This window comes from Eutrigla gurnardus, assembly GCF_963514095.1.
Source record: "Eutrigla gurnardus genome assembly, chromosome: 7".
Classification (NCBI taxonomy): Eukaryota; Metazoa; Chordata; class Actinopteri; order Perciformes; family Triglidae; genus Eutrigla; species Eutrigla gurnardus.
In genome coordinates, this window is record NC_139921.1 from 23352395 (window position 1) to 23363847 (window position 11453).

Consider the following 11453-nt stretch of genomic DNA (forward strand, 5'->3'; position numbering starts at 1 on the left):
GTGGTCTCTGCTGTGTTGACTGACAGATCTGAGTCCTGCAGTGTTGAACTCACAGGACTATAAAGCTTCTCAGTTCACTGGAGGATCAGCTGACGATGCAAAGCCTCCTCTCTATGGAAATGATTTCTCTGCTCTCAACAGACTGAAGGCAACGTGGGACACGAAATCAGGAGGAATACGGCTCGGATGAACAACATGGAGGATCTTAATGGAACAGAGGAAAACACTCACATTAAAAGTGCAGTTGAGGATTTAAGGATACGTTTGTGTTCACTGTGGTTGGTATGAAACGTTTGTCTGCTGTTCATTTACTGACAGGATTTAATGAAATCTATCAAATATTTCACTTTTTCATCATATGACTTTGTAACTCATCATTATCTATAAGCATCATGTTCATTTAACCATGTATGAACTTAAATAAGACTGAAAATATGACTTATGAGGAGGCTGTCATCATTTCTCTCTCTGGAGTAGAAAAGTAAAAAAATAATATTATATAATCAGTCTTTACTTTTAAAATACGTTTAAATCCATATAATTTGAAAGATTTTGTAGATTTTCAATGGAAAAAGTGTTTTCAATGGATAGATTTGTCTCTCAAATTTAAAAATATGCTATAAAATTGTTAAAAAACATGTAGACGTTGAAGGAATAGGAGTTGAATCATTACTTAATTAAAATAAATGATTAATTATGCATTCTTACTATAAAATAACTCTGTTTTCAGTGGACAGATGCTTGTTCACAGTGCAGGAGGTTTTTGTACGGCCACTTAACGAGGTTGTATCACTGTGGTACACTTTTGGTGGAGGAACCAAACTCATCGTTAACTGTAAGTATCACAGATTTATGATTTCTACAACGTTCAATATTATAATCGCTTTGTCAAAAGTAAATGTGATGAACCAAATCATTATTTTGGATCATTTATACTTTTTGGATATTTATTATTCATTAATCTAGGCTGATATTGGAGTTTAGGAAAACACTGCATATTATTTTCCTATTATAGATTATGTTTTGGTGAAGTAGATGCAGTATTTTATTTTGTAACATTGAAACATCTGTTAGTGTGTTAGCTGTACGTTATAAAATCTAATGTTGATCAAACAAATAAGAGGGTTTATTGTACATTCAGTGTCGCTGCAGTTTGTGTTCACGGTTCGTTAGTTCAAAGTGATGAAAAGGAAGTGAAACAGACAGATGTCAAAGTCTTTCACTGCTTACAGTTTACAGATGATTAATGAAACTTTTCTATTCCAATGACTCCTCAGTCACATTGTATATGATTCTATAATGATTTAATGAGGAGAGCCGCAGGAGAAGATTGGTTCCTGTAAATGACAGAACTCCAGTCAGCGTTGTATTTGTTAAATCCTCCCTCCATCCCATGTCTCTGTGTGACCACAGCATCATGCACACAGCTAACCCTCAGTAACGTCACCTCTGTCATGTTCAGCTGTCTTTCCTACAGTGGAAGTTAATCTGCTCCTCGTGTGTCTCTGCTCTCCCCTCCAGCTGGCTCCATGATCCGGCCCTCAGTCTCCCTGCTTCCCCCCTCCTCTGAGCAGCTCTCTGGGGGCTCGGCCACGCTGGCCTGCCTGCTGACCGGCTACTCTCCTCGGGGAGCCGTGGTGAGCTGGGAGGTGGACGGCACCGAGGTGACGGAGGGGGTCCTGAGCAGCTCAGAGGAGGAGAAGAGCGGACTCTACAGCAGCAGCAGCACCCTGAGCCTGAGCCAGGAGCGCTGGATGGCAGGAGAGCTGTACTCCTGCAAGGTCCTCCATCACAACCAGATGCAGTCCCTCCACAGGAGCCAGTGTAAGGCCTAGAGGGTCTGGATGGAGGCCAGGACAGGAGCTCTGCATGGGGGGAGCAGGAGGAACACACCTGCTGCTCTGAACAATCTGAGGACAACGTTTGTAGAGGAAACTATAAAGCCTTGTGTGACTGCTGTAAAGTAGCTAGAGAGTAATGTGTGTAGCTCAGCAAGTAGATGTGTTTAATAACTGTCTTTTTATAATAATAATAATAATAAAGCTTTCACTGATGAATTACATGATGAAGTGTTTGGTGTTTCATTTTATTTAGAGAAGTAAAGAATTAAATGGTTTCATATCAACTGGTTCTACTCCCTGCAGAAAAATAAAGCTTTGATTCATCTTGTAAATATCCATATTTCTATATTACAATACAATAATACAGAGATGTGAAACTGAGGGAGGATTCTGCAGAAACTTCACCTCCATCCATCAGACAGAGAAGACAGGACCCACACATGCAGACAGACAAGGTTGCAGTGCCGAGGCTCAGTGTTCAATAAACCAGTTCAGGTTCGGTACACAGTAAGGCAGTCGGTGAAGATAACGGCACAAACGTCCGAGAGGAAGGAAAGCTGATTTTCCATAATCTTCTTTATGTTCATTACTTTACGAAAATAAACATTTTAAATGATTGATACATTCAAAAAGGTTATACCGTCCTACAATAAAACTGTGGATTATAAGAAGACCGTGTCTCTGTGTTATTTTTAGGCAAGGCAACTTTATTTGTATAGCACATTTCATCCACAAGGCAGACTCAAAGTGCTTCACATCATGACATGTCATAACAATAAAGTGAAAAGAAAAGAATTAAAAGAAAATAAAGGCAAAATTAAAATGCATTACAGAAAGACAAGGAGAATAAAAACATATTTGCAATAATTAAAAACAGTGCAGACATTAAAGGTTTAGCAGAAAGCTATGGTGAACATAAAAGTTTTCAGTCTAGTTTTAAAAGTGGTCAGAGTTGGGGCAAGTCTTACATCTTCAGGAAGTTTATTCCAGCTATTTGTTGCATAGTGACTAAATGATGCTCTCCCATGATTGTTGTTTACTCTGGGAATCACTAACAGATTGGTCTCAGAAGATCTTAGTGGTCTAGAAGTCTTATGTAGTGGGAGCATATCAGTGATATACTTCGGTCCTAGACCATGTAGTGATTTATATGTGAGCAGGAGGATTTTGAAATCAATCCTCTGACATACAGGGAGCCAATGTAAGGATTTAAGAATTGGTGTAATGTGCTCACATTTTTTGGTCTTTGTAAGAACTCTAGCAGCAGCGTTCTGAACAAGCTGTAGCTGCCTGACAGTTTTTTTTTCCGGAAGACCTGCAAGGAGACCATTACAGTAGTCTAGCCTACTAGTAATAAAGGCATGTACAAGTTTTTCTAAGTCTTGAGCTGACTGAGCCCTCTAAGTCTTGCTACATTTTTGAGGTGATAGTAGGCTGATTTTGTTATTGATTTAATGTAACTGTCGAAATGTAAATCAGAATCCATAATAACCCCAAGATTTCTGGCTTTGTTTGAGGTTTTCAGGGACAGAGAGTGAAGGTGTTTAATTACTTTAAACCTTTCTTTTTTAGCACCAAAAACAATTATCTCAGTTTTATCCTCATTTAGTTGAAGGAAGTTTTGGCACATCCAGTCTTTGACTTGCTCAATGCACTGGCACAGAAGATCTATGGGGCGATAGTCGTTTGGTGATAGTGCTACATAGATTGGGGTGTCATCGGCATAGCAATGGTGGTCAATGTTATTATTTTGCATGATTTGTCCTAGTGGGAGCATGTAGATGTTGAATAAAGTCGGCCCCAAGATTGAACCTTGGGGGACTCCACACGTTACATTGGTAGGTTCTGATACAAAGTCGCCAATGGAAACAAAATAGTTCCTATCTTGTAGATATGACTCAGCTTAAGACTGTGCCTGAGAGCCCCACCCAGTTTTCCAACCTGTCCAAAAGTATTGAGTGGTCGACAGTGTCAAATGCAGCACTGAGGTCTAATAGCATTCATATTGAAGTTTTGCCAGAGTCTGTGTTAAGACGGATGTCATTTACAACTTTAAAAAGGGCCGTCCCGGTGCTATGAAAAGGTTGAAATCCTGACTGGAAGTTGTTGTGGCAGCCAGTTGAAGCCAGGAAGTGATTTAGTTGTTGGAGGACAACTTTCTCAATTATTTTACTTATGAAGGGTAGATTTGAAATTGGTCTGTAGTTGTTGATAATAGAGGCATCTAGGCTCCGCTTTTTTAGAAGAGGTTTAATGACTGCAGTTTTGAAGGCCTTTGGGAAATTGCCTGATTGAATAGAGTTATTAACTATTTGCAATACGTCTATTGATAGGCAGTCAAAAACATTCTTAAAAAAGTTGGTAGGTAAAGCATCAAGGCAGCAGGTGGATAATTTTAGATTTGTCACCGTTTCCACTAGAGTTTTAGAGTCTATGGCATTAAAGCTTGCCATCATTGCTGTGTTACTTTTGCCTGAACAGGGTGGTGATCCAACTTTTTTGTTTGAGATATTGATGCCGTGTCTGAAGCCTTCAATTTTATTAGTATAAAAGGATGCAAACTCATTGCATTTCTGCGTGGAATGGAGTTTAGCTGGTATTTGTGTTGGGGGGTTGGTCAGTCTGTCAACAGTTGCAAATAGGGTTTTCGCCTTATTAGTGTTGTTGTTATTATTCAGAAATTTGTAATTAAAGATGTTTACAAGATCGTTAGCATGACATGGGTTTAGAGGTGGTAACGAGGAGATGGCATTTTTAAAGAGTACAACTACTAGTACTACTCCCTGCAGAAAATGAAAGCTAATAGTCGTATGTTTATTTTGCTGTGACATTTGAAGAGAATACTATATTTTGAAGAAGAAAATGAATGGATTTTTATATTATGACTAATAAATTGAAAACATGTGCTAGTCTGATAAGAATATGAGTTTAAAACTGCATGTGGAAGAGCGTCTGTGAGTCTGTTTCAGTTTTATTTAGAGTCATTGTGGTTCTGCTTGGTGACTCTGCTTGGTGTTGTGTTCACTGGACCAGTTATTCTCATCACCGTCTCTTCAACAACCCTCTGCACCTGCAGCAGGCCGTTCTCACTTCAGTCACACTGAAGGAGGTTTTTGTACGGCTCTAAATCACTGTGTGAACACCCAAGCACCGTTTATCTTGTGGAGACTCTGACAGTAATAATGTGCTGCATCTTCAGCCTGAACTCCACTGATGGTCAAAGTGAAGTCAGAGCTGCTTCCACTGCCACTAAACCGAGATGGTGTTCCTGAGTGACGTGTGCTAACGTAATATATCAGGAGCTTTGGAGGCTGTCCGGATTTCTGTTGATACCAGGACATATACACATAACTACCACTGTAAACAGGCTGACTAGTCTTACAGGTGAGAGCGACAGTGGATCCTGGAGTAGATGTCACTACTGGAGGCTGAGTCACAGTCACCTGACCGCTGCATCCTGCAGGACAAAACAAATCATTCATTCATCAGCAGAAGGAAAGGAGAGAAAAGGCGAGGCGTCGTGTTTGAGATGTTGCCGAGCCAACGAACCTGTAAAACAGCAGCAGGCCAGCGTCCAGATGAGGATGGTGATGAGAGTCATGGTGGTTGTGGTCTCTGCTGTGTTGACTGACAGATCTGAGTCCTGCAGTGTTGAACTCACAGGACTATAAAGCTTCTCAGTTCACTGGAGGATCAGCTGACGATGCAAATTGCCTGCCCCTCATAATACGGGACCGTCCCACGTTTATGAACTTTAAGACTCATTTAAAATTGTGGCTCAGGGAAAATCAAAGCTGCACTCACTTTTAACTGCATCACACACTTCATTATGTGTGTCACTCACATGTCCTGTTGCATCTTGTCTTGTCTGTTGTTGTTAGTGTTTGTCTTGACCCTCAGATTAAATATGAGGGTGTTGTATGTATGTCACTTTGTTTTTATGTTTTCTATGTTTTCTGCCTTGGTACAATAGATGAAAACTAGCCATTGTACTATCGAGTATTTACATTGTGTATTTAAACTGATGTCCATAAATATGCACTGTCCCTATTAAATAAACAAATAGTTCAATAAATAAAGCCTCCTCTCTATGGGAATGATTTCTCTGAGTTTTATTTGTTTCACACAAAGAGAAACGATTTATTCATCAAGAATGTAGCATGAACCATAAACCATCATTAAATAAAACTGGATCATAATGAGCCTGTGTTTTTATTTCTTTTACATATTCAACATGAAAAATACCGTCTTGATATTTTCAGTATCTAATACATCTGTTAGTAGAGGAGATGGTCCTATGTTTATTTCACTGACATTTGAAGAGAAAGTTGGACGCAAACATGAGAAGACATCAGCTGTAAAAATGATCACATGTGTTTTCAAAACCTCTCACCCTGACCCAGAAAACCCAGCATGACAATCAGAGTTATTGGCAACATCATCCTGAAGCAGTTTTCAGTGTGAGTACGAGAAAACAGTTCAGACTCACGGTGACACGAGAACTTAAAACTGCGAGGAGCAGCGATGCATTCAAATCATGCAAAACCCGTTTGGGCCCAGCTGTGGTTGTGGAAGTGAAAGGGAGAGAGGAGGTGGAGGAAGTAGAGGCTACATCTCCCTGTGGACTGATTCAGAAGAAACGTTGGACTCTGCATATCTGCTCCTTCTGCCTTTGCTGGTAAATAGATACAGGCTGCCCTCTTCTGGCTGACTCCATACTGTAACCCAGTAGAAAACAGATATTGTTATTTCCCTTAAAATATATTTTTTATTTATTTCACCCTCTTTAATTTATTATTCTGTCAATAATATTATTTTGCACACAAATAGTCCTTATTTGTTGTATTATATGCATGATAGGAAAGAGGAAGTAGTCCCACCCTCTTCTCGCGAGAGTTACAGTGCGTGAGTGAGAGTATAGAGTAGCGCGGTGCAGAGTCAGAGCAGCGGGTGCTAACTGAGCCTCGCTGGCTGGCGCACGAGGAGGAAGCAGGAAACGAGTTGCGGGTTGCAAATTGTATCGTGAGTGTAACATGGCAGATATGTATGGCAAGCCGTTTTAACATTTAATAGCTAGACTGAATATGTATTGCAGATATCTGTAATTCAATTCAATCTAGTCATAAAGAACATTTCAGATATCCACAATGGCATTCTTCCTAGGACAAATGACGTCACTTTTGCCATTCATGTGTATTGGGCTTTCAGTTTCAGATATCCACAATTACATTCTGGATATCTAGAATGAACATTCTGGATATCTGCAATTGAATTCTTACTAGGAGAAACTCCCATTTCAGATATCTTCAATCCAATTGTTACTAGTCATAATTTTCATTTCAGATATCCAAAATGAAAAATTATTCCAGATATCCAGAATGTAATTTTGAATATCCAAAAATACATTGTGACTAGTACAAATGTCATTATGGATATCCACAATTGGTATTATGACTAGTAGAAATGTAGTTTCAGATATCTACAATTAGAATTATGACTAGGAACAATACAATTGCAGATATCCACAAATGTATTGTTGACAGGTAGACAGGACGCCATTTTAACATAAAAAGGCTTCATTGACTAGCCACAATTATATTTTAGATATCCATAATAGCATTTCTCCTAGTCAAAATTACATTTTGACTAGGAGAAATGGTAATTAAAGATATCTGCAATAACATTCTTACTAGTAGAAATGATATTTTAAGATATCAACAACTTTGATTGTACTAGTCAAAACTAAATTCAAGATATCTTTAAATCCTTAAAAAGTATAAGTGGCCGTTTTATCATTTAATAGCTAGACTGGATATGTATTGTAGATATCTGTAATTCAATTCTTCCTATCCACAATTGTCATTTCAGATATCCACAATGGCATTCTTCCTATCCACAATTGTCATTTCAGATATCCACAATGGCATTCTTCCTAGGACAAATGACGTCACTTTTGCCATTCATGTGTATTGGGCTTTCAATTTCAGATATCCACAATTACATTCTGGATATCTAGAATGAACATTCTGGATATCTGCAATTGAATTCTTACTAGGAACAACTCCCATTTCAGATATCTTCAATCCAATTGTTACTAGTCATAATTTTCATTTCAGATATCCAAAATGAAAAACTATTCCAGATATCCAGAATGATATTTTGAATATCCAAAAATACATTGTGACTAGTACAAATGTCATTATGGATATCCACAATTCGTATTATGACTAGTAGAAATGCAATTGTTGGCATCTGTATATATATTGTGGATAGGAAGAATTGTAATTATTCCTATCCAGAATGCAGTTTTAGATATCTGAAATTGTAATGTTGTAGAATGAACGTAACTGTGACTGTTGACGCAGTGCTTTGACGTCACAGTCTTGCCGGCTACTGTCACAAGGCAAACTGTGGTCAAGCCCGCCTCCACTCGGAAAACCCCGGTAAACCCAGCCCCCAGTTATTTTTTGTTGCCTGTATATAGTCGACATTACGGTAATGCAGTGCCAGAACAGAATTCAAAATAAAAGCAGAAAGTTAAGAAGGCAATCTGCAATTGCAATCAATCTGTCAATTAGCCAGTCTGTTAATTGATTGATGAATTAACTAAACAATTAGTTAATTAATTAATTGAGCATTTAAGGAATTCATTAATTTATGTTGAGAGGAAACTCTGTGTTTCCACAGACTAATTTCAGTTCAGACTGATAGTACTCCACCTCAGCAAGTCACATAGATAATTCCAGGAAGTTCTGATGCAGAATTTCAAAATTAAAAGTCTCGAAAGTGTCTTTAAAGTGTCAAATATTTTCAATATTTCCCTCTAAATTCAGATTGATATTAAGAGGAAACTACCTGCTTCCACAGACTTACTTCACTTCAGAATGATAGTACTCCACCTCAGAGAGTCATCAAAGCCCTCTTAAAACAAAAAAAGTCAATATTTGGATGTCAATATTTTGGATTTTTAAAGGAAACTCTAATTTGACTCCAGATTGATAGTACTCCACTTCAGAGTCACACTCACATAATTCCAGGAAGTTCTGATGTTCAAAATTAAAGATTTTTCTCTTAATTCAGATTGATATTAGGAGGAAACTACCTGTTTCCACAGACTGATTTCAGTTCAGATTGATAGTACTCCACTCAGAGTTACTCATACAATATCAGGAAGTTCTGGTGTGGATTTTGAAAGTTTTGAAATGTCAAATATTTTCAGTATTGAAATTGAAATTCCACATCACAACTTCCTGTTATTACACGCAGTGGCGCCACCAGCCGGAATCCTGTACGCACTGAGCGTACTTTTTTTGAAGCTGAAAAAAAAAATTGATGGTGCTGAACCGGGGCCGGATTGGAAGATTCAGCGGGCTAGATATTTAAATTATGCAAATCAGCGGGTGACACCAAACAACGTCTGCCCAAGCAAGTCAGAGCTTTTCTTTATCTCACACAGTGACCTGGAGAGACGCAGCCGCATTTGAGAGGACGATCGCGCGTGTGTGCGCAATTACGCATAGCGTGTGTTGGCCCCTCTCAACTAGGCTACACGATACAGCTCGGCTCTAGTCTCGTCACCTCTCTGCTGCTGAGCACTGTGGGCCGAGCCGATGCATGTCTCTCTCCCCGGGCCGGGAGAGTTATCATACTGTGCGTGTGTGTCCAAGCGTGTGTGTGCGTGGAGTGCTCACAAGCGTGCGCTTGTGTTTAGGGCGGGGATGTAGGGCACAAAAACCGGGGCCTATCACCATGATATACGCTACTGATTTCACTGATACTGAAAACATTCGATTTTGTCTTAAAAAAGTATTTTCCCATTTGTTGTTGTATTTGCCGTTTCTGTGCGTACATTGAAATTGAATCCTGGCGGCGCCGCTGATTACAGGAGTGATTCTCTGAGGTGGAGCACTATCAGTGTGAAGTGAAATTAGTATGCGGAAACAGGCGGTTTCCCTCCAATATCAATCCGAATTTGAGGGAAATATTGAAAATATTTTACATTTCAGATGTTGGACTAATTATTCACACAGATGAAATGTCATGGCCTCCAACTTCTAAGGATTCAATGTGATCAGAATAAGGAGGAATGAATGAATTGAGCATTTAAACAATTAATCGATTCCTTAAATGCTCAATTCATTCTTTCATCCATTTATTAATTAATTAATTAATTAATTAATTAACTAACCCATTAATTAATTTATGTGAACTCGCCAATTGTGTTCATAGGTCGGTGCTTTTATTTTGAATTCCGTTCTTGGACTGCATTACCGTATTATCTAGCCTACTATAGTCACCACGAAATAACTGGGGGCTAGTTTGACCGCCGGTTTTCAGTGTGGAGGCGGGCTTGCCCGCAGTCATTTTAGCGGGATTCTATAGCTAGCTGGATTCAGAATGGACGGGGAAACGGACAGAAGGTCGACTTTCGATCCGACTTTTTAACGCAGCTTCTCGCGCAAGACAGGAACTCTCATCCCGAGATCCGGAGGATTTACTTTTTACCACAAGGCGACTTTTCCGACGTCGTCCAGTGACACAAGGTAAGTTTGCATGATTGCTGTTGCATGTTAGCAATATGGACTGTGTAACTTAAGGCGGGTCCACACCGGACCGAAAATCGGCGTCTTTGAGAGAGTCGGCCTCCGTGACATGAGTCTCCTTGGTGTGGTCGCTCGAATCGGCCCACGTCGGCGTTCATTTCAGCCGATTCAAATGTGTAATCCGCCATTCGAGTCGGCCATATTAAGTAGCCCGACTTCATTTACTGACGCGAGTCGGGCAGTCGGTGCGGTGTGGACCCGCCTTTAGTGATTGAAGTGCGTAGTAAGGGGAGCGAAACGACTTTGCTAGCAATGATTCGATTTTCTCCCGAAAATCCATACATTCAAGACTCAAAACAAACTAAAAAAAGATGGAAGTATAAAAAACAAGGAACAATCAACAGTAATAGCTATCTGTTGTCTATTACACAGATATAAACAGAATGTAGTTATTCAATTGCACATATGCAAAGGCATGAATGCACAGGCAGTGTGCGCTGTCGACGCTGTTTGCATGCACACAGCTCACCCAGGCCAGAAAGAATCATACTTAATTACCATTTGCATTTAAAATATAAAAAGTTCATGCGTTCAAAAGTTCATGTATTTGGTATGCTCTAAACATAATGTATTTCTATACCCTTTGCAAAAGGCTACAAGTGGTTGAATAAATGAATGAAAATGCTAGTGTATTTTATATATGTGGTATATTTTTATATAGTATAATTTTGTGCCTTCTGCAGTTTGTTCTTTTCACATATAATGTGATAGCTTTCAGTCCATGCAAGTTAAAGATGTCCAACAGTTTTATTAGTAAAAATAAAAATAGAAGTGACAGGCTCTGTATTTCCAATTTGTGTTTGTTAGGACCACCTGGGAGGCGGGCAAACCCTGTTTGGCAGGCGAAACTCTTTCTCCTTCCTGGCCCACATTTTGATATTCTTCCATCTGCAGCTGATCTGCAGCAGTTTGCCAGTCATGGATTAGGTAGGTGATTGCCGTATTCATGCAATCATTTTTCAGTAGGTTTCATCTTTACTACCGAGTCATTTTTATTTTTACTGTAAGT

General features: G+C 39.3%; 1 gene segment (V, D, J or C); it reads left to right on the plus strand.

The window, feature by feature from the left end:
• Window positions 1-468: 468 nt before the first annotated feature.
• LOC311015955 (Ig kappa chain C region, B allele-like) lies at window positions 469-1984 on the plus strand. The segment is given in 2 exons: window positions 469-835; window positions 1522-1984.
• Window positions 1985-11453: the final 9469 nt, after the last annotated feature.